Raw genomic sequence first — 23,941 nt, forward strand, 5'->3', positions numbered from 1 at the left:
TCAGATTTTCTCTCTGGAGCTGCTGCACGTCTTTCACAATCCCTCCTGCAATTCTTTCCTCCTCCCTACTTGCCCCCCTCAATTTTAAAAGCTGGCTTTCTTTTCGCTTTGTGCTTTTCCCACTCTTTTATTTTTAGATTGTCAATTTAATACAGTGGCTTGCAGAGGCTGCATGACACCAGCAAATGTAACTGGATCCCGAGTCCCCGAGTGCCAGGAATTGTGGCCTCGACAGCATGCTGCTGCTGAGGGCACCAACTTGAAAGCATGGGGAAAAACAAAAGCATTGACAACCTCCATTTTACATCTAGGCCTAGAGAGAAAGAGATCAGGATCAGTAGAGAGCAAATATCTCTAGATGAAAGAGTGACCTTAGGATTTGCTGGTGGAAGAGAGAAAAAGAGTTCCAGTAGGAGACCAATCCATGTATGCTGAACTTGCACACACATTTATTTGTTGCTATAATTTTAATGTGGTTACTTCTCTTTTAAATCTTGGAATTTTGATATGGTATTTCATTGATTTTATGTAAACCACCTTGGAATGTATACACCTTAAAAGGCAAGCTAGAAATGGGTTTATTTTACCAGACCAGCAGGAATGAAGTTGCAGACAAAGGATGCTGCAAGTCTCCTAATCATGGCATCTTTAGAAGATGGGGGTGACACAGAGGCTGTGAGGTTGCCGGAGCTTCACATCCATCAACTGCCCGAAAGGACAATGGAAGAAAGCAGTTTGGAGGATACATAGCAGGGTGGGGAGTCTATTTAACCCCAAGGGTCACATTTCCTTCTGGACAACCTTCCAAAGGCCACATGCAAATTTTATAACTGGAAATTTTACCTTGGTTCAGTAGGCTAGCTTCTAGGAATAGTCACATGCCCCTTTCTGTTCTCCATCCAGGCAAGCTCAGAGTTCAAGGGCACTTTCCAGCTAGTCAAAAACATCCAGAGTGCAAAGCAGGGGCAAGGATGGGTGTGGCCTGGAAAGAGTGGGTGTGGCCTACAGTTCTGAGGTCCAGACAGGCCTGGAAGAGGGCTGCATTTGGCCCCCGGAACCTGCGGTTCCTCATGCCTGGCAAGGCAGTTAAAAGCAATTCAAGGTTGCTTTTTCCATCATCACTAGTTCAGGGCAGCAATGATCAGATGAACAGAGAGATACCAGGATGTAGGACTTGCAGCAGACCAGAGCAAGTCTGGGTGCATCCATATGGCATGCTGAGGTCAATTATGCAGATATAAGGCAACGTTGCTACCCAATCTGGCATAGAAAGAACTCCAAAATCAAACCAGAATACCTTGAAAAGCATTTTAACATTCATCTGGTAGCAGAACAAAACAGGTGTATATACATTTTAATAAGGATGGTGCCAGCTAGTAATTCATCTTAGACATAGTTCTCCTGGATAGGTATAGTGGGCAGTAGCTCACTGTTGCAGTTTCTCCTACCTGAGGAAATGTAGCTGATGCAAACATAGCTGGAGATGTGTGTTTCCACCTTATCAATGGCCATGAATGAGAGAAGTCTGCCAGGTAGTGGCAAATTTAGGGGCAAGGTCAAATTCTGTTCACCCAGCAACACTCATCAGGAGCTCATGGTAGAAAGAGTTCCACCAAATCTTAAAGCACCACTGACAGGAAAGGCTGTGGTCTTTGATTTCCTATGGATTCTGTGATCTTTGGATTCCTCCGGTCCTACTCCATCATTTCCTTTTCTTGTGGTGACCTATGCTCTTGGCAAACAGGTCATCTGAACTACTCACCAAAAGCAAAACCAGGCATTTTGCTCACCACTACAAACCTTCCAGATGTGAACAGGCCAAGCACACCAGTGGGTGACCCAACCTTGTGTATTCTGCTTGTGGTGAGTGATTCAGATGACCACAAGCAGAAGAAAAGAAGAAGCAGATGGTGTGAATTGGCCCTAATTCTTTGGGAGTTAAGCAAACCCTTCTTTAAATGTTTTGGCTGACATTATCTCTTTTCCGCCGAGTGCAATCCCATTTAGAAGCCAAAGAAGAAAAACAGAAAGGCTGCTTGAGCTTCTGCTGTTATATGTCATCCTGAGCCAGAGACCTATGCACAGAGCTCCCTCATCCAAAATACCTCCTCATTAATTTCAACGAAAGGAGCCATGCAGAGGGATTAGTCCACATGGATTTATGGATCAAAATGATAAAGGCTGTATACACACAGAAGACAGAATCAGGATGACCGTAACAGATTGGAGAACTGGGCACCAACTAACAAAATGAATTTCAATATGGACAAATGGTTCTACGCTTGGGCAAGGAAGAACCAGCTGCACAAATTTAAGAGGGGGAACACATGGCTTGCCAAGTAGTACTGTACATGTGAAAAGGATCTAGGGATCTTAGTAGTGTGATGCAACAGCAAAAAAAAAGCTAATGCTACTCTAGGCTGTATCAACAGAACTATAGTGTCCAGATCATGAGAAGTAATAGTACTGCTCTAGTCTGCCTTGGTCAGACCACACTTGGAATACTGTGCCCAGTTCTGGGTGCCACAATTTAAGAAGGATATTGACATGTTGGAATGTGCTCAGAGGAGGGCAACCAAGGTGATCAAGGGTCTGGAAAATAAGCCTTATGAGAAACAGTTGAGGGAGTTGGGTTTGTTTAGCCTCAAAAAGAGCAGACTGAAAGGAGATATGATAGCCATATTCTAATATCTAAAGGGCTTTCACATGGAGGATAGAACAAGCTTGTTTTCTCCTGCTCTGGAGGCTAGGGCCCAAACCAAGGCATACAAGAAAGGAGATTCCAACTAAACATCAGGAATAATGGGACAGAGATTGGATGGCCATCTGTCATGGATGCTTTAGTTGAGATTCCTACATTGCAGGGGGTGGACCAGATGACCCTTGGGATCCCTTCCAACTATAATGCACTTGTTTTTTCTATGTAGTCCATATACAATCTAAATCTATTGCATATTTTTTGCACTTCTTGAGAAACTGGTTTCATTCTGAAAATAAAAGCTCATTGCAGATTGATTCTGCGTTACCCTTAGTTGTGATTCCTGTATTCCAAGGGGCTGGATTAGATGACCCTTGGTGTCCCTTCCAACTCAATGATTCTATGTCTGTGTCCATCTGAAAACAGATGTAGGTAGTCCCAGAAATGGGGGGCAGGGAGGAGTCCACACCTGCCCAGTGACACTGTGGGTGGCCGTAGACCAAGACTACAATCACTGCTTCCTTCTTAATTCACTTGTGACATGTGCCAGGAGGCAAAAGGCATGGATAACCTCATCAAGGGAAAGGTTTTCAAATGTGTTATCAAGTAACTACACCCACCCTTGTGGATGAATCTAGATTGAAAGCAGCATGCTGAGGACAAGCACAAATGATTCCAGACTGAGAAAAACTACATTTTTTGCTACAAATGGGTTAGTGTGTACGCAGCCAAAATATGACTTCTAAAATGAACGATTCATTACACCTCTGCTCATAAATATCACAGTGTGGTAAATTGATGAGTGAAGCGGACACCCACAAAGCCTGTAAACACTGGATATGTAAATATTTATAATTATAGTGAATCTTGCTCACTGGTGTAAACACCAGCTCTACTGCTATATGGCAAAGTACAAGTGTGTTTTCTTTAAGGCCCCCATTTCTATGGGCTGTGTTATCTCTTCCAATAAACACTGCCTTGCAACTAATCTCTGTGAAAGATTGTTTCCCACACTGTCAACTCTCCTACATTTGCAAACAGTTGCAAAGATTTTCCCATAATGACTGTGCTCCTCTGTGGGCAGTGCTAAAAGTAAGAAATGGGAATTAGATGTTTTTAGGTAAAAGTGAAATCATTATTAGGATGACAAGAGTGTTGGCTGGATAGCCTCAGTGAAAATGCATAGGAAGCGTGACTCAGGTTATACCTTTGATTAGGCTGGCTGTGTTGGTGGACGAGGACAGGGCAGGGCAAGCTTTCACGTTGGAGAGATCTCTCCTATTTTAAAAGCTGTCATCCGAGATCCTTTATCCCTTCTCCGTTTAACGGCTAGACTCGCAGGCTCCGATCTAGATATAGTTTCACATAAATGCAGTCTGAGACAGTGGTTAAGAATGCATATTCTTATTTATTTATAATATTTGTATTCTGCCTTTTCAGGTTCAAGACAGTTTACATAAAAACACAGTAACATTTAGAGCTATCTTTAAAACAAGAAGCAATTAGAACAAAATAATCCAGTTTAGTAACTGAAACATAGTAATGCAGAAAACCCCCAGTACCAGTCTACAAAAGCCACCAAGAATAACTACAGCCCCTTTAAAAGGTCACAAAGGGCATCTGCACTATACATTGAAACAAGTATCATACCACTTTAAACAGACATGGCTTGCCTCTAAAAACCCTGAGAACTTATTATTCTGGTTCAGACAGCTTTTTCCAGCAACCAGAGCCTCATGAGGTATATTATGAGCAAGAACTGCTAGGTAAGCTTGAGCATCTCTGTCTGCCTAAATCAGAATGGCTGTCAAGCCACAGCCAACTGGCCTGTTGCATTTTTCTTGCAGTGTAGTCCAATCCAATGCATGCTTACACAGAAGTCTGTTCCACAGAGCTTAGTCATGCAGGGGTCAGCAAACTTTTTCAGCAGGGGACCGGTCCACTGTCCCTCAGACCTTGTGGTGGGGCAGACTATATTTTTGGGGGGAAATGAACGAATTCCTATGCCCCACAAATAACCCAGAGATGCATTTTAAATAAAAGGACACATTCTGCTCATGTAAAAACACGCTGATTCCCAGACTGTCCGTGGCTGGATTTAAAGGCGATTGGGCCGGATCCGGCCCCCAGGCCTTAGTTTGCCTACCCATGGCTTAGTGGGTCTGTACTACATGCGAAGGACTACCATGGGCATGTAATTCAGTGTAGCCACTGTGAGCCGTAGGCTTAGAAGCCTTTGGTTCAAATTTTGCTCAATAGCCTTAAGCAAGCCACACTTTCTCAGTCTGACCTGTCAATTTGTGTTCTATAGAGATAATAATACCGCCCTAAAGGGCTGTTGTAGGGACGCGGGTGGCGCTGTGAGTAAAAGCCTCAGCGCCTAGGGCTTGCCGATCGGAAGGTCGGCGGTTCGAATCCCCGCGGTGGGGTGCGCTCCCGCTGCTCGGTCCCAGCGCCTGCCAACCTAGCAGTTCGAAAGCACCCCCGGGTGCAAGTAGATAAATAGGGACCGCTTACTGGCGGGAAGGTAAACGGCGTTTCCATGTGCTGCGCTGGCTCGCCAGATGCAGCTTTGTCACGCTGGCCACGTGACCCGGAAGTGTCTCCGGACAGCGCTGGCCCCCGGCCTCTTGAGTGAGATGGGCGCACCAACCCCAGAGTCTGTCAAGACTGGCCCGTACGGGCAGGGGTACCTTTACCTTTACCTTTAAAGGGCTGTTGTAAGGATTTAGGGCAAAGAGCTTTCAGCACTGACAACACACTAGCTAACTGCTTAGTATGGTCATCTTATTCCAAATGTGGACATCCTTCGGCAGACTATAAGCAGCAAGTAAGGCAGAGGTGCAGATGAGTGTCAAAGAGTAGGGAGACTCAGGGCATCTGCTTTTCCCAACCTCAGGGCTGCCAAAAGAACAAGCACAGAAGCAGCTTTGCTCACACTCCTGGTACTGGGAGAATTATGTGCAATCCTGCTTTTAGCTGTGCCTGAAAAAGTTTGGGGGCAGGCACACTGGTTTGTTTCCAATCCGTGTATGCGTCATAACTTTCTGCTACAGTTCTGTAACTTTATACCACAAATGTTTCAGTTTATTTTTGATCCTGCTTTTGCTGGCCTAAAGGGCTAGAGCGCCCCTCAGAAATAAATACTTAATGCAATTACTGTACATTGAGGAAGCATTGCAGAAAAATAAAGCGGAATGATGTGTGGACAGCGGTATAAATTCACAACTAAGGCATCATTATTGCGTCAATGACAAGTTGCAGAATACACACATACCTGAACAACAAAAGTGTGTCGGGCCCTCAAGTGTGTTTGCATGTCCTGATTAGATCTGCTGTTGGTCCCCATCAGAAACAAAGCCTAATTAAACCTATCCATGTAGGGCAGATCTACATCGGACATCTAAATCACTCCATGACTTCCCCCAAAGAATTATGGGAACTATAGTTTCTTCCCAGAGCTATAATTCCTAGCACCCTTAGCAAGCTATAGTTCCGAAGACTCTTTGGGGGAAGTCATGTGTGTGGAATGTACCTGAAACATATGGTGTGGATCTGTTGCTTGCATTTTATTTTACTTTGATTTTGATTTGATTCGATTCTGTGAACTGCCCTGAGACCTGCGGGTATAGGGCGGTATATAAATCCAATAAATAAATAAATAATAACAATAAATTCACCCATCTCTGTCTCACTCTAAATGTAAATTGCAGGATTCTTGGGGAGTGAACCTTTCCTTTGCTTACATTACTTATAAAGTGCCATGTATTCAGGTGGCACTTAATCCATTATAATAACAGGTTCCCTCACTAATCAAGCCCAACAGAGTCAAAAAGGTACTTCTTAAATGTTTTGAAAGAATTTATTTCTATATTATTGCTTCTATATGGCTATTTATGCCAATAGTGCTCCCAAATAATTTTCTAGCCCAATTAAACAATACCAATACTACAATACATTTTTTAAAAATGTGCTTTTTAAGAATTAAGCACACTTTTAAAAACAGCTTAAATAAAACAGAGGCTGACAACAACACTAAGAACAGAGCTAATTTAACCAGCACCTCCAATGACCTGGGAGAACAAGAATGTCTTAATTTGGTGAAGGAAGACCGTCAAGGATGGGGTCATCATTGCCTCCAGGGGAAAGGAGTTGCACAGTCTGAGTGCAATTACCAAGAATTTAGTGGACGTTACTGTTCCTGAAGTAAGTACTGTATGGCTTAAGTTGTTTAACATTTGATAGGTCAAAACAAGGACCATGAGTCATGCCCAGAAAACCAGTGCAAATGCTGGAGCATTGCTAGTATGACGTGTTCTTGGTAGCCCATCCTCATCAGGAGGCAGGTTGCTCCATTCTGTCCTCAGTGAAGCTTCTGAGCAACTTGTGTAGAGGCCATTACACTTGTCTGTTTTGAGGTTATAAAAGCATGAATCATTTTGCCAGGTCTGTAATGTCAAAAGAGGCCACAACCTCCTTGCCAGATGAAGTTGATGAAAGATACTTCTAGACACCTACGTATCATCACTAAAATATGGGCCTGTGTTACTCCTGAAAGTGGATTTACTAGCTGTTTGCCTTTGGCTCAGCTGCTCTGACGTCATAAAGGGCCCTGCAAGCCTGGAGCCATGCAGTTGCTCACATAGGGTTGATGTGGGAAAACTCAGGTCCATGAGCAATTTATGTAAAATTAGAATTATTGCTGACATACTATAAGTTTTCCATTGTGGGTGTGTACATTAGTTGTGTTGTTCTGAGCCTTTTGAGGAATACCAAAACAGCACTTTTTGCCTAAGATGAGATGGTTTCTCCTTGGGAAATCTATCATCACAAGCACCGTTGATAATCTGGTGGGACATTTATTGCAGCTTTGTCACTTGCTGACAGGTTTTCGTTTAAATGCCATAGGTACACTTTGTACTTCCTTATATGAAATTACACAACTGAAAGAAAATGAACAGCATCTGCTAAACAATTCCAACTGGTTTGGTGATCAGCAAGAGGATGATAAGAGCTGTTTACTACAATAATACCAGGGGTCTACATGCAGCATTCCCATCTACTGACATTCATCTCTTTCGTGATCTTTTCCTGACACTCTCCTTAATCAGTGCACTTTCCTTGTTATCCTCCACCCTCTTGGCACAGTGCAAATTGTCTTCATCCTTCTGCCTCATTGCACAAAGCTAGCATGAGGTAGTTTGCTCATTTCAAACAAGGGACAAGTAGGGGTTTGAGTACATCCAGGCACAAAACAGAATGTAAGTGGCAGCCCTGTGAACTCAGTGGAACTTATTTCTCAGTGGGCATGTTCTAGGATTGAGCTGTAAGGTCAATAGCACAATATTGTTAAGGGCACAATAAAAGTTGCAGTGACTAGGAAAAGAGTAGGAATATAGTGCAGGGATGATATGCTCCTTCCCTCAATGTGGACAGTATCCCTTGTGCATGGCTTGTGAATCTTTATGTCACCAATATGGACAGATAACCCACTGATATTTTATCTACATGGATGCCATGCAACTTTCGATGTGTTGAGATGCTCTAAATCAGGTGGGGGGGAGGGACCTGTGGTCCTCCACATGTTAGAATCTAAATCCCACTATCATTGACCATTAGCATTGCTGGCTGAGGCTGATAGAGTCCCACAACATCTGGGGAGCCCTGCTTCAAGTGAAAATGAAACAAGTTTGCATTGTTTGTTCTTTCTGGGTTTATTGAAAATGAGCAAGCAGGAGAAATTGAATCTAATCTGATTTACAGATCATGGTACTAAGGGATAAGTGGATGTTTCGCCTTCTAAGTCAAGTTTAGATTACACCATGAGAATGGTGTAACTGTCTTCCTGAGCTAGAACCAAAGCACTTCAGGATTGCTGTGTGCCTATCAATAGTAGGGCTGTTACTCAGTTAAAGAAACTGTACGTGACGTACAGAGTGTTTCATGTATTAAACTGGCATTATATGCATAAAATCAATAATTCTAATGGGAGCATGCTTTCTTTATTTTCAGCTGATTAATCTGTACAGTTATTAAAGTTGTATTGAAGTATTAAGTGAAACATCAACATGCGTGTTTTAAAACCAGGGAAGAGATTTTCACCGCCCCCTCTTTATGTGTATTTAATATGCATAAAGGACAACAGACCTACTCAGTCAGAATCACACGCACAGCAAAAAGCCCTTGATGTATGACCTTTCTTGTGGCAGCGCTTGGGACTCCTTGAGTCTTCCCTAGCCAGAACTCTCCATCTCAGCAAGGCAATATTAGGAAGTGAGTGGGGGTCCCACTGTCTGCGTCTGGGTTGAGAATGTATGCCAGCTGGGCACAGGGCAGAGAGCAAATGTGGCAAGTCAGTGGTGGTATTGGATTTCTCTGCCAAGATGCATGCATGTCACTGCCAGGAAGAGATAAGAGGACTCTCTTGTCTTAACATGAGTTGAGACACATGCACAATAGCACTAGAAATATTAGGGGTGGGGGGCTATCTCAACATCCCAGTATTGACATTTGGGAGAGGCTGTGGGGGGGGGGGGTTGGACCTGAGCCTTAGCAAGAGTGATGATGAACAAGCACTAGCAATGAGAAGGGCAAGGGGGCAGGAAGCTGTCTAGGGGTGCTTTTGTAAACAAGCTCTAGGCTCTTGCTGTCAGCTTGAGATGAAGGGCACATGCAACAGCACCAAGAAGAAATGTGGGGGAGGGAGAAATACATTTCCTGTTGCACAATAGGATGTATGTGCAATGGTAATAGTAACACTGCATCAAGTGCAGCCCAGCTGTGCTTACTTCTTGTCAGAATTTTTTACACTCTGGATATCAGAAATACAAGTACAGTAGGAAAATCTGTCACTAGAGACCCACAAGTTATGCATCTCTCAACCAGATCTAATAAGGAGGCGGACCCTCATGATTTTTTTACCTCCATGTTGGTGCAAAGCATTGAATCGCGGCATTTTAACAACACAAAGGTATTTAACTGATGAATTAGTCGGATTAATTGACTAACTGTTGTGGCCCTATTTCATTTTAGATGATTAAGAAAGGGGGAGGGCAGCATGGATAGCCCAATGGCAGGGAGAGTCTGCCCTGATAAATTTCCTAGGACAACTCTTTAGGGCCACATCCATACCATATATTTTATACCACTTAAACAGTTATGACTTCCCCCAGATTTCTGGGAAATGTATCAATCCAAAAAGGTGCTAGTAAAGGTAAAGGTACCCCTGCCCGTACGGGCCAGTCTTGACAGACTCTGGGGTTGTGCGCCCATCTACCTTAAGAGGCCAGGGGCCAGCGCTGTCCGGAGACACTTCCGGGTCACGTGGCCAGCGTGACATCGCTGCTCTGGCCAGAGCCAGAGCCAGAGCCAGAGCCGCACACGGAAACGCCGTTTACCTTCCCGCTGGTAAGCGGTCCCTATTTATCTACTTGCACCCGGAGGTGCTTTCGAACTGCTAGGTTGGCAGGCGCTGGGACCGAGCAGCGGGAGCGCACCCCGCCGCAGGGATTCGAACCGCTGACCTTTCGATCGGCAAGCCCTAGGCGCTGAGGCTTTAACCCACAGCGCCACCTGCGTCCCAAAAAAGGTGCTAAAAGCCCCAATTAATGTCAAATGTTTACCAATACCTTCCACCTCTGCAAGAAAAAAAGCAGCTTAGTTTATCTGATGTGTATCTATGGTTTAGTTAAAGATAGGGAAACTACAATTCCAAGTCATTAGCACCAAGCTGATAGAAGACCTTGAGCAATGACACCAAGCTTACATAATTTATGTTCCCCACTGCTTCCTGGTTCCCTCAGTTCCATCCATCAACACATCACTTTTCATCTTTTGCTATTCCTCTCCCTGTGTGCTACATGATACCTCTTCTTCTGTTTGGAAGTGTAATATCTAGGGTCCACATTCTTCCAATTCCAATTCAGTTTCAATTTCTGTTGAAGGTGTTGATTTATATATTTTTTGCACTATATGGCCATTCATTTGGTGCATAAGGTCCCCCCAGCAGTGATCAATAATTTCAAAATAAGCACATGAAAAGTTTGCATTGAACTTTGAATTGTTAGCTGAATAAGTCTATCAGTGAAAATGACTTTTTTAAAGCTGTTCTGTAGATTAGCTGGCTGATTGGTTTGCTTCCTCATCACTGCTTAGCTTGCCCATGAGATCCTGATTATACCACATATTCATATGTGGGCTAGACAAGGAGCTAATGCAGTGTGTTGTTTGAAGGCTAAAAAGAGCATCTAGATTGTGAATGGTTTTGCTCAACTCCAAAGATTTTAGGTTTCATTCTCTCATTATATATAGCTTAGAAGCATGTGGCTCTCAGATAACGATAGCAACATAAAGCCCATATTAATTATAGTATATTACATCTGAAACTCCAGGGGATTATGAGGACTGTAAATACCTCTTACACTTTAAAAAAACCACCTTCTACTTTTAACAGTCTTAATGATTTTCTGTAAGTGCCTATGGCTACAGTCTTGCTCACAGCTATGGCATGCAAGAACGCTTCATCCACTACAAGCATGTGCTGGCAAAATACTGCTATATGTTTGATGGGGAGATCTTCCCTAAACCCAAGAAATTAACAAATGACAGAATCTAACTAATATTTGGGATATGAAGGGGAAATGCAAGCTACAGAATTGTGCCCAACAAGGAATCCCTGAGCTGGCTCATGCAAACCAGCTTCGCCAGGCTAGTTAAGTGCAGAGCTGTTAAGAAACACGTGTTGATGGCGACACACCCACTTTTGGCATGCAGCCCCTGGAGAGTTTTCGAAGGGTACATGCAGCCCTTGCAGGGGAAATGATCAGCTACCCTTGCTATATTGCAATCATACGTTTCAGGTGCATATAAGAACCTGCCATGTATCAAGCCAAGCCACTGGGCAATCTAACTTGTCTAGTTTAAACTGACTAGCGGAGTCTCCCCAGAGTTTCAGGAGGAAAGGACCAGTCCTATCATTAAACAGAGTGAGGGAATCTCCTCAGAAGTCAGATACTTTGAGGAAGTTTCTGTGGCCCCTGGCTGTTCCTCCTGAACCTGCCGGCCTTTTGCATCTGGGCCTAAATATGGCAAATAAATAAATAAATTAAAAATGCTAAGCATGTATACATGCCTGAGATGTGGATTTGTCTAACTGCTACCAGTGTGATCAAGACTGATGACTACCCAATGCACTGACATTGTTCTATGCCAGTGGTTCCCAAGTGGTGGTACGCGGACTCCATGGCACCCTTCACATAACAAAATCTATCAAAAATTTCAAAAATCCATGGCTTGGCTTTTGAAAAGCAGGGCGTCCGCAGTACTTAGCTAATAGGTAACCACTGCACTATTCAGTTCTTAGTTAAAGGTTTCCTAAAGACATAACCTTATTGTCCCCTGCCTCTCAGCTTTTTGGCAGTATATGCACACCTATGCCAACAAAGTCTGTTTTTCACCAAAAAGAGTTTTTAAAATGTAAGACTTCCAGAAATGAATGAAGACCATGGTCTCATCCACACTTACCTTTCCATACTTTCTAGGGCCAGGACTGGGCTTTCCAGGTCTATGTCTGAGTGGTGGTTTGTTGTTGTTTTTTTGTTGTTGTTTTTTTGGGGGGGTCCAGCGCTTTCCCACTAAGACATGGACCTGGAAAGCCCAGACCCATGCCTACAAATGTGGGAGAAAAGGAAGTGTGGGTGGGCCCCATTTCTCAGTATATTTGTTGCCACTTTTTACACATACATCTTTGTACTTTGATTTCAGAACTGTATGGAGCATCCCATATTCAGATTCTACATTGGCTTTATTGTATTGCATAATATTTGTTCAATCTTTTCCCCTATCCTCTGAGATCACCCACCCTGGAATGTTATGGTGAAGGCGTGGGGAGAAATAAATACATAAATAGTAATGCTGAATTTGTTCATGGAGAATAATAATAATTTTAAAAATCAGCTCAGGGCCTAATTTTGCCAAGGCCATGATAGCAACTGATGAGCAGTATGATCTCTGCATTATCAACCCACTCCTGCCTTCATAAAATATGCTCATGTGACATCTTCAATCAGGATTCATTACACTAATTATAAGGCAATAAATGTGAACTTGTTATATTTGCTGTGGGTGACTCAAACTATCATTCCTCAAGGCACCATTTTGCTATGAGATAAATTATTTTCCTCAATATTTGACCCTGTAGTTTTTTGACCCTGAGAAAACACACACTTTCCTTCACACTCATTGTGAAGGGAAGTACAGTTGCAGAAGTGGTTACAGAAGTAGTTATTCTCTGAAGAGTGTGGGCCTCCCTTCTCTGGCACCGCAATACAGCACACATTTCCTTTGATTATTATTTTAAGCAGTGAATAGGAGCCCTACTCCTTTACAGCCCTTGGCCTTTCCAGGTAGGGCGAAGAGAGAGAGGCCCCTGGCTGAAACCCTGCAGTCACTGCAGATCAACATGGACAACACTGAGCTAGATGGACCATACCAGTGTTTGTGTTTGTGCTCGGCAGCTTCCTACATTCTTAACATTACCCACCCGCTTCTCTGCAGGCATTGTCAGCCCAAACACAACCATAGCACAAAAAACTGGCCTTTTGGGTCATCAGGAAAGTCCCCAGCTGTAGCTTTGTTCTTTCTTTTTTTTTACCTAAAGGGCACTTGGGAAATCCCTCATTTAAATTTCAAGCGTTTGGCAGGTTTCTCATTCCATTATCCATTGTTCAGCACAGTCACAATTTATCTGACATGGCATTCCAGGGAGGTTAAGTGGATGTCAGTTTTCTTTAAGGGCACAGTCAGGTATTTTAAAAGACAGGGAATTAATTGAGTCAGTGGAGAAAGCTACATGAGGTGATTTGATGGCCCCTTTCCAGAACAAATATAAATGATTCATCGACATTACCTTCATATTTTTGGCTATTTTCAGAAGGAATTTAAGTTCTTGACGGCAGGTCTCTCTCTCTCTCTCTTTCTCTCTTATGTAACTCAGTATCTGCATACAAAGTAAAACAAGCCAAGCTAGTTTGCATACTCTGCTGCTCCTTTGGCCTGCCTGTAACAGGGCCAAGGGTGCACTGCTGACTCACTACTGGTGCAGCAGCAGCGCTTAAGCTACAATTTACATTTGGTTCCATTTCATATGAACCTCTCTCTTTCTTTCTGGCACCCTTTGCTAATCTGTGTATTTCTCAAACTAGGCAGGCACTGCAGAAGGAGGACTGAAGAACTCTTGGCTTGCAGCAGATTCAAATCTGTCTGTGGGGAAAATAAAATATGTGTCCACCATTTTCTTCTAGAGCTGCAGCGCTGGAGAGATTTGAAATGTACCTTTCTTTCCTAATAGCAATTAACAATAATGCACTGAGCTGTGCCTGCAAGGAAATGCATTCTACACCCAACCTATCTCTCATCTCTGATGTCTGGCAAGGGAGCAGCTCATCACCTCAGGGAAAGCCTTCAAAATGTGGTTTGGTTGTATAAAGTAATTTCAACTAGTTACAACCCCCCCCCTTCCTTTTGAAGTGGTACAGTCCTGTACCATGTCCCTGAGTGATGGAATGAGCTTCTGCTCATTTTGGATGGAGTAAGCCATTTTTAAGAAGCTAGATAGTATCCAGAGTAATCTCTAGATTTAGCAGCAAAACAGGTTAGGGTCTCTAATCTTGCCTCAGCTTCAGCTCAGCGAGCTAATTGTCTAGATTTGAAATTAGGGGAAAGACTTGCTGCAGATAGAACATACTATATGAAGATCAGTTATTACTGTCTGGAGCTTTCCAGATGTTAAAGTTATATTACTTTGGCTATATAACACTCAAAGTTACTTCAGTTTTTCATAGGCATTCACTATATCACTTTTTGTGTGTTAAATAAAGCAGTAGCCTTGGGAAATAAGAATTGGCGCTGGGGACCAATGTGGCCTTTCCTTGCAATGCCTGCCTGAAAAAAACAGTGGAATGTAAACTTATTAATTCCAATATGTGCATCTTCTGTTCAAACCTGTTGAGAATATAATGCCTTCCTTCCTTAAAAAAAAAATTAAACCTATTTGGCCACAAGCTAAATTCCCTTCTCCAGAGAGTTTACCATGTATATTTTGACAGAGGAAAAGGTAGAATGGGCAATTTCAAGACAGAGGGCATATTTGCCTTCTTCTTTCTGCAGTAAATCATAGCTACATTGGACACACACCCGACAAAATCAAGCCTTAGTGAAGTCCCACTGATTTTAAAGACAGACACCTAAAGCAATGGTAGTCCCCACATTCCCCTTGCCTTTTGCCCATTATACATGGTAAACTCTCTGGAGCAGGGAATCTGATTTTTTTCCCTTTTTGATATTCTGTGCCATTTTGATAATGATTGTTATGTGCTGTCTTAATTATCTTAATGCATAAGGATGATAGGTAATCAAATTGTTTTTGCAATACTCCTTTTGGGGGTTCCACAGCCATCAATTTTGCACCCCCTGAAAGGGATCATGGGAAGACCTGAAGCATGTGACTCCCCTGCCAATCCTGGGAATTGTAGTTTGTTAAGGGCGTTGGGTCTGTGAGAGATAAGCTACACTGCCTGGGATTCTTTGGCAGAAACCATGTGCTTTAAACATTTGGTGCAGATGTGACTGGATTTCTGGAAGCACATTTTCCCCATTACTTCACAGCTTGCAGAAGGATTCCGGGCACAATTCAAGATGAAAATTCAAAAGATTGGTCACAATAAATATTTTGTATTTATCTACCTGTCTGAAAAGATAGGGTGTCAATTTATTTTTCGTCTGCTTTCTCTTCATTTCTTTGCACTGCCTTCCCTTATAAATCACATCTCAGACATGTCACAAAAACTTAGCACTAGCAAAAAGATTTAAGGTCTATTACTACAACATGTTGCTGGCTCCCTCTTGTGGCCAAAGCACACTCTCAGCTTTTAACGAAAAACTTGTCCAGAAGTTCATGACCTCTTCCTGGCGGGAGGCGGGGAGAATTCTATGCCAGGAAAAATCCCTCAGGGCAGGCTGTTCTCCAGCACCTTTTACTTTGTGATATATATGATTCAGTCATTGAAACACTTGTCTGCAAGCACCCTGTGAGGTAGTTTAGGCTAAAAAATAAAGAGCATTTGAAAAGCCACTTGGAGACATTAATGGTAGAACAGAAATTTTAAAGGGTAGTCTCCCATGTTCATCCCCTCTATTCCCTGTTCCGCAGTGACTCTTAGAATAGCACTCACTGAAGAACACATGTCCAAACCAAAGATAGCCTTATGCTTGATTCATCCTAACAGGTCATGAATAAGAGATGTCACACATCCATTCACACTAATAGCATGAGGTCTCTAATGTGTGTATGAGTACTGACTGCTCATTCTTTACCCAAAGAAGAGAACTGCATTGATGTAAATGTTTTGGTTTCTATTTCTTACTGTCATGGTGGCCAAACACGTGAGGAGAACATTTATAGTATAGCCCTATGCTTGTCATCTCAGAACCAAGTCCCACTGAGTTCAGTGGGTCTTACTCCCAGGTAAACAGACACAGGATTGAAACCTTAATTTCACATGTTTTATCCAATTTTCTTTCCCAGTACTAAAGTGGAAAGCATCAAGACTGCCCATTATTAGTGGACATCTCAAGGGTGCTTTAGAACAGATTTTATTAATTCTGAGGCCAATTTTACCCACATAAGCCCCATTCTAAGGTACTGAGCAAAGAGGAAATACCGTAAGCTTCTAAAACCAGTGATACTTCCCTGCATTTTCCCTGTGGCGCCTATTTTTGCACAGCCCTCCATCAGCAATGAGCCTTTCCTCAGACAGTGCATCCAATATTCCTGCAGTGTCACCTCAGACATTGCTGGAAAGTAATTCCTTTCCCATTTTCTCACCCTTGCAGCTGGAACATTCTGACATTTTGGAAACATAAAACTGCCCCAATCAGGAGCGTATTTGGGTTTACACACTTCTTCCCTGGCCCTTCCCTTTCAATTTTGGTGTGTCACACCTGCATCAAGGTGTCACTAGCCTAGGTTTGCAAAGCTGCTTGCACCCATGCCTGCAAACAGGTTTGGTGCCAACTACGTTTAACAAAAATGCTGGTGCACTTCAAACAGAACTGTAATTAGCTGCAAAACCAAAAAGGGGAGGATGCTATCCTGAGAGGAGAGTGGAGGAAAACCTCAAGCTTTGCACTGTAGGGTGCTCCTGATTACCTAACCATGGTTTGGAGATCAGGCAACAGTATTTACATCTGCACCATGCCTAACCTGCCTCTTCACTTGGAATCTGGTGCAATGGCATCAGGCTTTCCCAGGAAAACTGTCCTATAAACCAAATTGTGATCAATAGGTAAGCTTCAAATATACATATATAGAGAGAGCATAATACAGTGAGTAAAAAGAAAATACATAAATGGTAGAACAGCAGAGAGAATGGTGAAATGCATAATCTCTTAGACATGGATGCAGAAAAGGTGGATATAGTAAATCCCTGCTCAGTTACAAAGCTCTGGCAAGTATTCTCTCTCACTGGATCACTCCATGTGATTACTCCATGTACACCACCAAGGGCTTCTTGGAACAAGGATAGGATTCCAGTTTAATAAATATTAATAAACAAACTCATGGTCATTTCTAGGACAATCTCCAGAGTTACTGATACATACCTACAGGCCCCCTGCCACAACTGACTTAGCAGAGACCAATGGCAGTGCAACAGACATGAACACCAGAAGCTGAAATAGTATTAACTTGTAATCAGATCTGCAGGAATGCCACCCATCCTATCCCACACGTCAGGGGAAACTTCTAAGGCGGACCTTGTGCATTCTGTATTTCATACTACACTGAGCCACAGTCCCGTCATTCCCATATGGCTCAGACTTGTAATTGCTCAAATATAGAACAGTGGCAGCTCTGTAAGTGACTGCCCTTGGAAGCACAATGTCCAAAATCATTGCTCATGCCAAAGCATTCAACATTTTTGAACATAATACAGAAAGCCTGATGCTGTTGAGCAACCAGAGTCTCAAAGTAAAGGTGACTATTTTACTTCATTTTAAAAAAAGAAATATATGTAAACATTGTACTAGATGCAGAGATTAGAAACTAGCCTAGCTAGACAGTGCTGTCTCTTTATCTTAGGGCTGCTTCTCACATTACTGTTTAATGTCAAGTTTTTAAAGCTCCCCTTTCTCTTGAAAGGATATGCAAGGTGTCCTGAAAGAATTAGCTGTGGTATTTGCAAGTGGACTACTGACCTCCAGTTCTGTTCAGTTCATGCATCCCATGGGAAGGCAGTCACCTCTGTCATTCTAAGTCATAGATATATATTTGCCTCAAATATACTACACACATACACATACAAATACAAGAGTGACTCACTGGAGTCAGCTCCTGCTTTTTAAATTGTAACACAATAAAGCTGCAGTCAGTAGCCTGAGTTAAAGGGCTCATCCACACTGTCATTTAATGTGGATGGCAAGCTTCCCGTACCACCATTAACTCTTAAATTTCCAGTTATAGATAGGTAGCCGTGTTGGTCTGCCATAGTCAAAACAAAATAAAAAAATTCCTTCCAGTAGCACCTTAAAGACCAACTAAGTTAGTTCTTGGTATGAGCTTTCGTGTGCATCCACACTTCTTCAGATACTTCAGATGTATCTGAAGAAGTGTGCATGCACACGAAAGCTCATACCAAGAACTAACTTAGTTGGTCTTTAAGGTGCTACTGGAAGGAATTTTTTTTATTTTGTCTTAAATTTCCATATGACATTCTCTTCCAAATCATTGCCTTCCCACACTTTCCCCTTCCTCAGCCCAGATTTTCTCATACCAGGGATACCTCCGAAAGGAGGGGTATGAGGAAATATGGATTGAGGGAGAAGGAAGTGTGAGGAGGCAGTGATTTGGAGGAAACCTGCTTATGAACAACAGATAATTGAGATAGAGGTAATTTACCGTTCACATTAACTCAATACTGTGCTTTTTTGCTAAAAAAAATGTTTAGGAGTACTCTCATTTTGACTCAAGAAAATCACCATTTTATAGTTTAAATCGGGAAAAATAAATACAGTAAATGGACAAAAGTACAAAGATTCACAAAATGTTTAGGGGTATGCGTACCACAGCATACCCCCCAGAAAAAGGCACTGACTCAATGTATGGCTGAGCCCAAAGTTTAACCTTGATATTGCAGAGAAACACAACAGCAAAAGGGAATGGGGTATATAAAGCAGAAAATGATGAGTTTCTCTCGGGGCAAGGCATGAGGCAAGGTAAGGGGACCACCTCGGGTGGCATGATCCACTAGGAGCAGCAGATCCCAATGTTTCTTCCCCATTGTTCCTGATGTAGATCAACCCTCTTCCCTGGTGGGGAGGGGGCATGATTTGCAGATCTGCCTCAGGTGTATTGGGCTGGCCCTGGTTTCTCTCTTATAACCTTTGCAAAACAATGCAAAGAGAAAGGGGAAATAGCCACTGAGTAGTAGCTGCATGTCTTCCTAAACTAAAGTGTTAATCAATGGTCCTATAGCTTTCTAGTCTTCCAAGCAGAGGGTGTGCATGAGGAATATGACCATGCATTTTAATCAAGAATATTACCATCCATGCTTTGATCTTGAAGTACGTATAAGTGTCAGTTGAAGGAGCACCCTGAAAACCTTTTGTGTAAGCATGCTATTGTGGTTAATTTGCTTGTATGGTAAATGCCTATTCTACTCTTCATCTCACAGAGGCCTGCTCCTTTATGAATTCACATGTACCACCAAACTACACACGAGAAAAGAGGAACTATGCATTAAAAGTGCAGCTATTGTTTTAAAGCCTTTCCCAGTCCCAGGTTATGGGCTGAGCAAAATGCATCTCATAAGTCCTTATTTAGACACAGCATTGCTATACAAAGCCAAGTTTACAGCTCTATAGCCATGTTTAATCAGAGGTGAGTCAATTAATTTCAATGATTATTTCAGGTAAGTGGGCTTAAGACTGCAACAGGACTTGAGTCAACTCAAAGGGGTTCTATCTTGCTTCCGGACTGCCTGTTTGATGAGCATTTGGACTGAGTTGTTTGTGGAGAGATTACACGACTGTCATCTATTTAATGAGCATTCATCCTATTTGTTTGTGGGTGATGAAGCAACCTTCTGCCAGGCGTTATCCCACACATTCCAGGGCATTTTCTCATCACTTTCCTTATTGCAAGAAGTCTGATCTTTTAGGGAAGCAGGTTTGTTTTGCAAGAGCTCAGAATCAGCTTCCACTGTGCAGGCTGACTTTGGCAGGATGTGACTGAATAGAGCTTCCCTGGTGGGGGGAGCACTATTCTGTGGTTTGCCACAGAGGCCCTGCCTGCAATTGTTGAATTCCAACTCCACTGGCCCCAGGCAAATGTCCAATGGTCAAGGATTATGGAACTGTAGTCCAACATTGGGAGCGCTATAGGTTCCCTAACCCTGAGGTACAGGGGTGTACCTAGGAGTTGACTAGGTTGGCCCCTGCCAAGGGCGCAGGCTGGTTTGGGGGGAGGCGACAAAATCATGCCTCTCCACTCTGGCTTGGAGTGGCTATGCGCCCACCAACTGGGCAAGATGCACACGCTCCTCTGGTGCCTTGGTGGAGGAATCCTGTCACTGACGTGGGCTGTCACAAGTAACAGGGGGCACCAATACACCTTCTTGCCAAGTGCACAAGAGAGCCTTGGTATTCCTCTGCTAATGTAAAGGCTGTATTTCTCATTGCAGTTTAAAGGTTACACCCATACCTGAAAGTATGTTCTGTTGCAGTGTGTGAAGCATAGGATACAGTTTATATACACTGCCTTCGCAGCAATGGCGCCCTCCCTGTGGAACGCCCTCCCATCAGATGTCAAGGAGATAAAGAATTACACAACTTTTAGAAGACAACTGAAGGCAGTCCTGTATCAGGAAGTTTTTAATGTTTTACTATGTTGTTTATATGTGCTGTAAAGCACCCAGAGTGGCTGGGGAAGCCCAACCAGATGGGTGGGGTATAAATAATAAAATTATTAGTGATCTTGTTATTAATTGTGACAAAAGTCATGCAAATGACAAAGCTCCAGAAAAGGAGGGGCATATGTGAGGCATGCTTGAGAGACACTGAAAGGACAAGTTTGCTGTTACCTGGGACACTGATTTGCTCTGCGTCACTACCCTTCATAAAAAATATGGCAAGTGAGCTACAACGTGCAACAACATGTCCTTTTGAAATGCTGACTACCCTTTGCATTCCACCTGAGATATGTGACATCTTAATTTTATAGCGGATGCTGGCAGATGTAGCATGAAGTTCTGTTCTTCCAAGTTGATAAGCTGTTGGGCAGTGTTCAGCTTCAAGGTGGGATGTGCACCCCTTTCCACTCCACTTGTTTGATCCACTGGGAACTTCGAGAGAAAATGCTGAGTAATATCAATATGATTCAGAGTGGAAGTGCACAGAAACATTAATTCTTAATTGGCCATCTTTCACATTAAAGTAATGGCAGCATTCTGTTTTCACTACAGACTATTTACATGATTTGCGCTACTTCAAAAAAATGCTGGTTCTAAAACTTAATTTATTGTTTGTTTGTAGGGGAGGGGTGAAAGGAAGGAGTCAACATATGTCCATGCTCAGAGGTTTACTAAACCCATTGGATTGCTTGTCTTTAAATGGCTTGCATTAAATATGCTTGGCAGGGTCCCATTTAAGCTGCTATAGAGACAGAACTCTGTACTCAAATAGCTTTACATCACACCTCACATTCCCTGTAAGACACCCCTTGTGATTCCCGTTGTGCTCTTTTCTATAAGATTTCCTGTGAGTGTATAGCATGGGAAGGGGGGCAAAGTATACATTGGAAGCTGCATCCATTTAAAGCCCCAACAGCAGCCACTTCTTGTAAAAAATAGCAGTTTGGGAAGTGGAACATTTGGGGTGGAGAAGTGCCAGTAGCAGAAAGTGCTTAATTCTTTCCTTCAAAATGTGTAAACATGCAAGGGTAAACATGCATCAGGAACCTTGGTGGAGGAAGCAATTTTGAGTGAGAAAATGCTTGCAAGAGAAGAATTAAGCATCTCCTTCCTCGCCCCTTCTTTGCTCAGAATTGCTCCCTCCTAAAGATCCTATAATAAAAATAAAAGAGGCCATGGTTACTCACAGTTGTGTGATTTGATCCAGTAATGCCCCGAAAGCTCTAGTATAGGGGTGAGAACCTTTCTCAGCCTGAGAGCCACATTCTTACATAAGCAACATTCCAGGGGCCACATGCGAGTAGTGGGTGTAGCAAAAGTAACCAGACAGACACCACTGTCCATCTAGGCAAACAAACTTAACTATAATTACAGTTCAACGAGACATTCCAGCAAAGTAAAATATTGCAGAAGGGCAGAGAACAGGGGCATTGAGGGGTGTGGCCTGGGCCATTCTGAGGGCCTATGGATGGAGACCTATGGAGAGCTGAGGTTTCCCACCCATGCCATATGCTTATCAAGTTTCTACATTTCTACCTTTCATCAGGGCTGACTCAACAAAGCTGATGCCTCCTGCATTATTACTCATGGAGGGTGTGACCCCTAATTCCATAACCCCAACTCTGCATAGCTGGTGACCTACTTGTGGAATTGATCTCATAATCCCTGGCTTCCTGACCTTCTATTGACAGCATTTCTTGCAATAATAATTGCTGAGGTCAGACAGTCTGATTCAAGTATCATCTTTTCTGTTTTAAGAACAAGGCAGTGGCTCCTAGCAAGAGAAGTCCCCCTCCCAAGGAGCCCATTTGCCATCACCCACCAGAACAGAAGAGAACAGGTAAGATTTGCTACAGTTGTAGAGTCTTCAATACTTGCTGACTTTCTACCTCTTGGCTTCTGCTTTCTAATCTCATGAGACTTATGGCTAGTTGGTTCCCAAATTACTTTTCCTCACTTGCTCAGAAAGTGAATGCTGGGACCTGAAAAGAAACAGGTCAGGCGGTTCAGTGATAGCAGCTTCTGCAAAATCAGTTAAGTTGGAAGAACACATTTTTTCTTGTTCATCCTGACAATCCTGTTTAGACAAACACAAACCCTTTCCCTTTTTACTGTTTTGCTCTGTGTTGTACAGTGTCTGGCTAGCCCACACCTCTTTATTAACTGACAGTCTGGTGAATATGAGTGCCAGGTGGGGAGAAAGGAAATTGGAAGAACTTTTGGCAGAAGTGGATTTAAAAAGACACACAATATTATTTGGGCAAGCTGGTAGGTATTTTGAACTTTCTGTACTTTCTGTAGTTTGTCACTTTGGGCAAATGTCCAGGTCAGGAATTCAGACATTAAGCAAGAAAGTCACTCAAGAGATCTGTGACAGGTTTATATATATTGTTTTATTTATCAAAATTTATATACCACTTGATTGTTTTAAAACTTCTAAGTAGTTTACAATAAATATTTAAAATATCAATAAAAATTGATTAAAATAATTAAAAATAACTGAAATTAACAGTAAGAACATTTAAAACACATTGACATGTACATGTCTGAATAGACTTTCCTAAACAAAAATGTTTTAAGCAGCCACCAAAGAAATTAGTCCCCGTGAACAATGCTGGATCAGCACTGGTAGATCTGACCTTACATCTAAATTCTCATTTCTCTTACATCCCTTCCTGAAATTTCACCGCTTTGTCATAAAGAAGCACAGGGGAAAAGTGTCTGTTGCCAGCTTTGTCATAAGGAATGGCTTTAATTATAGGGTGGAGAAGCTTAAGGTACCTTCCCAGGCTTGTGTAATTGGAACAGCTGTATCAGCAGCTGTGTGGCGTATGCAAAGACAGATAGATGTGTACCTTTCCATTTTAGTTTCATTCGATATCTTGTCTTGGACAACTTAGTTGTGATTAATGTCATAAGAGATGAATGCTTAAAGTTTCCCACTTCAAATGTTATTGTTTTATTTTGATGGTTTTGATGTAAATCACTCCCAAGATTTTTAACATATTCCATGGTACAATTTCATAGGCAGAAAGCATATAATCAAACTGCAGCAGCCTTATTCTCCTATTTTTTTTATATATATTTTAAAACTACTTTGTGAGTAGGTGGTTTATAGAGCAGCATAGGAGAAAATGGTTGGAGTGTTTATGGCTTTATCCAATTCTCTACTCTAAATGCCCCAAACTACTTTCCACCCTTTGTTTGCTCTCATAAATGTGCTTTTAAAATCCAACAGGGGTAAAAGCAGCAGACAGGGTTGGAATAGAGAAGCAGTAGT

The 23,941-nt window shown here is 42.5% G+C and overlaps 1 long non-coding RNA gene across 1 annotated transcript; it reads left to right on the top strand.

Moving 5' to 3' along the window:
* Positions 1-4,887: 4,887 nt before the first annotated feature.
* Positions 4,888-11,559, top strand: LOC307209734. Its single transcript, XR_013835733.1, has 3 exons — positions 4,888-5,050; positions 5,431-9,899; positions 10,287-11,559. It is a non-coding gene; the product is annotated as an uncharacterized lncRNA (long non-coding RNA).
* The last annotated feature ends 12,382 nt before the right edge of the window (positions 11,560-23,941 follow it).

Source organism: Podarcis cretensis, assembly GCF_951804945.1.
Source record: "Podarcis cretensis genome assembly, chromosome: 2".
Classification (NCBI taxonomy): Eukaryota; Metazoa; Chordata; class Lepidosauria; order Squamata; family Lacertidae; genus Podarcis; species Podarcis cretensis.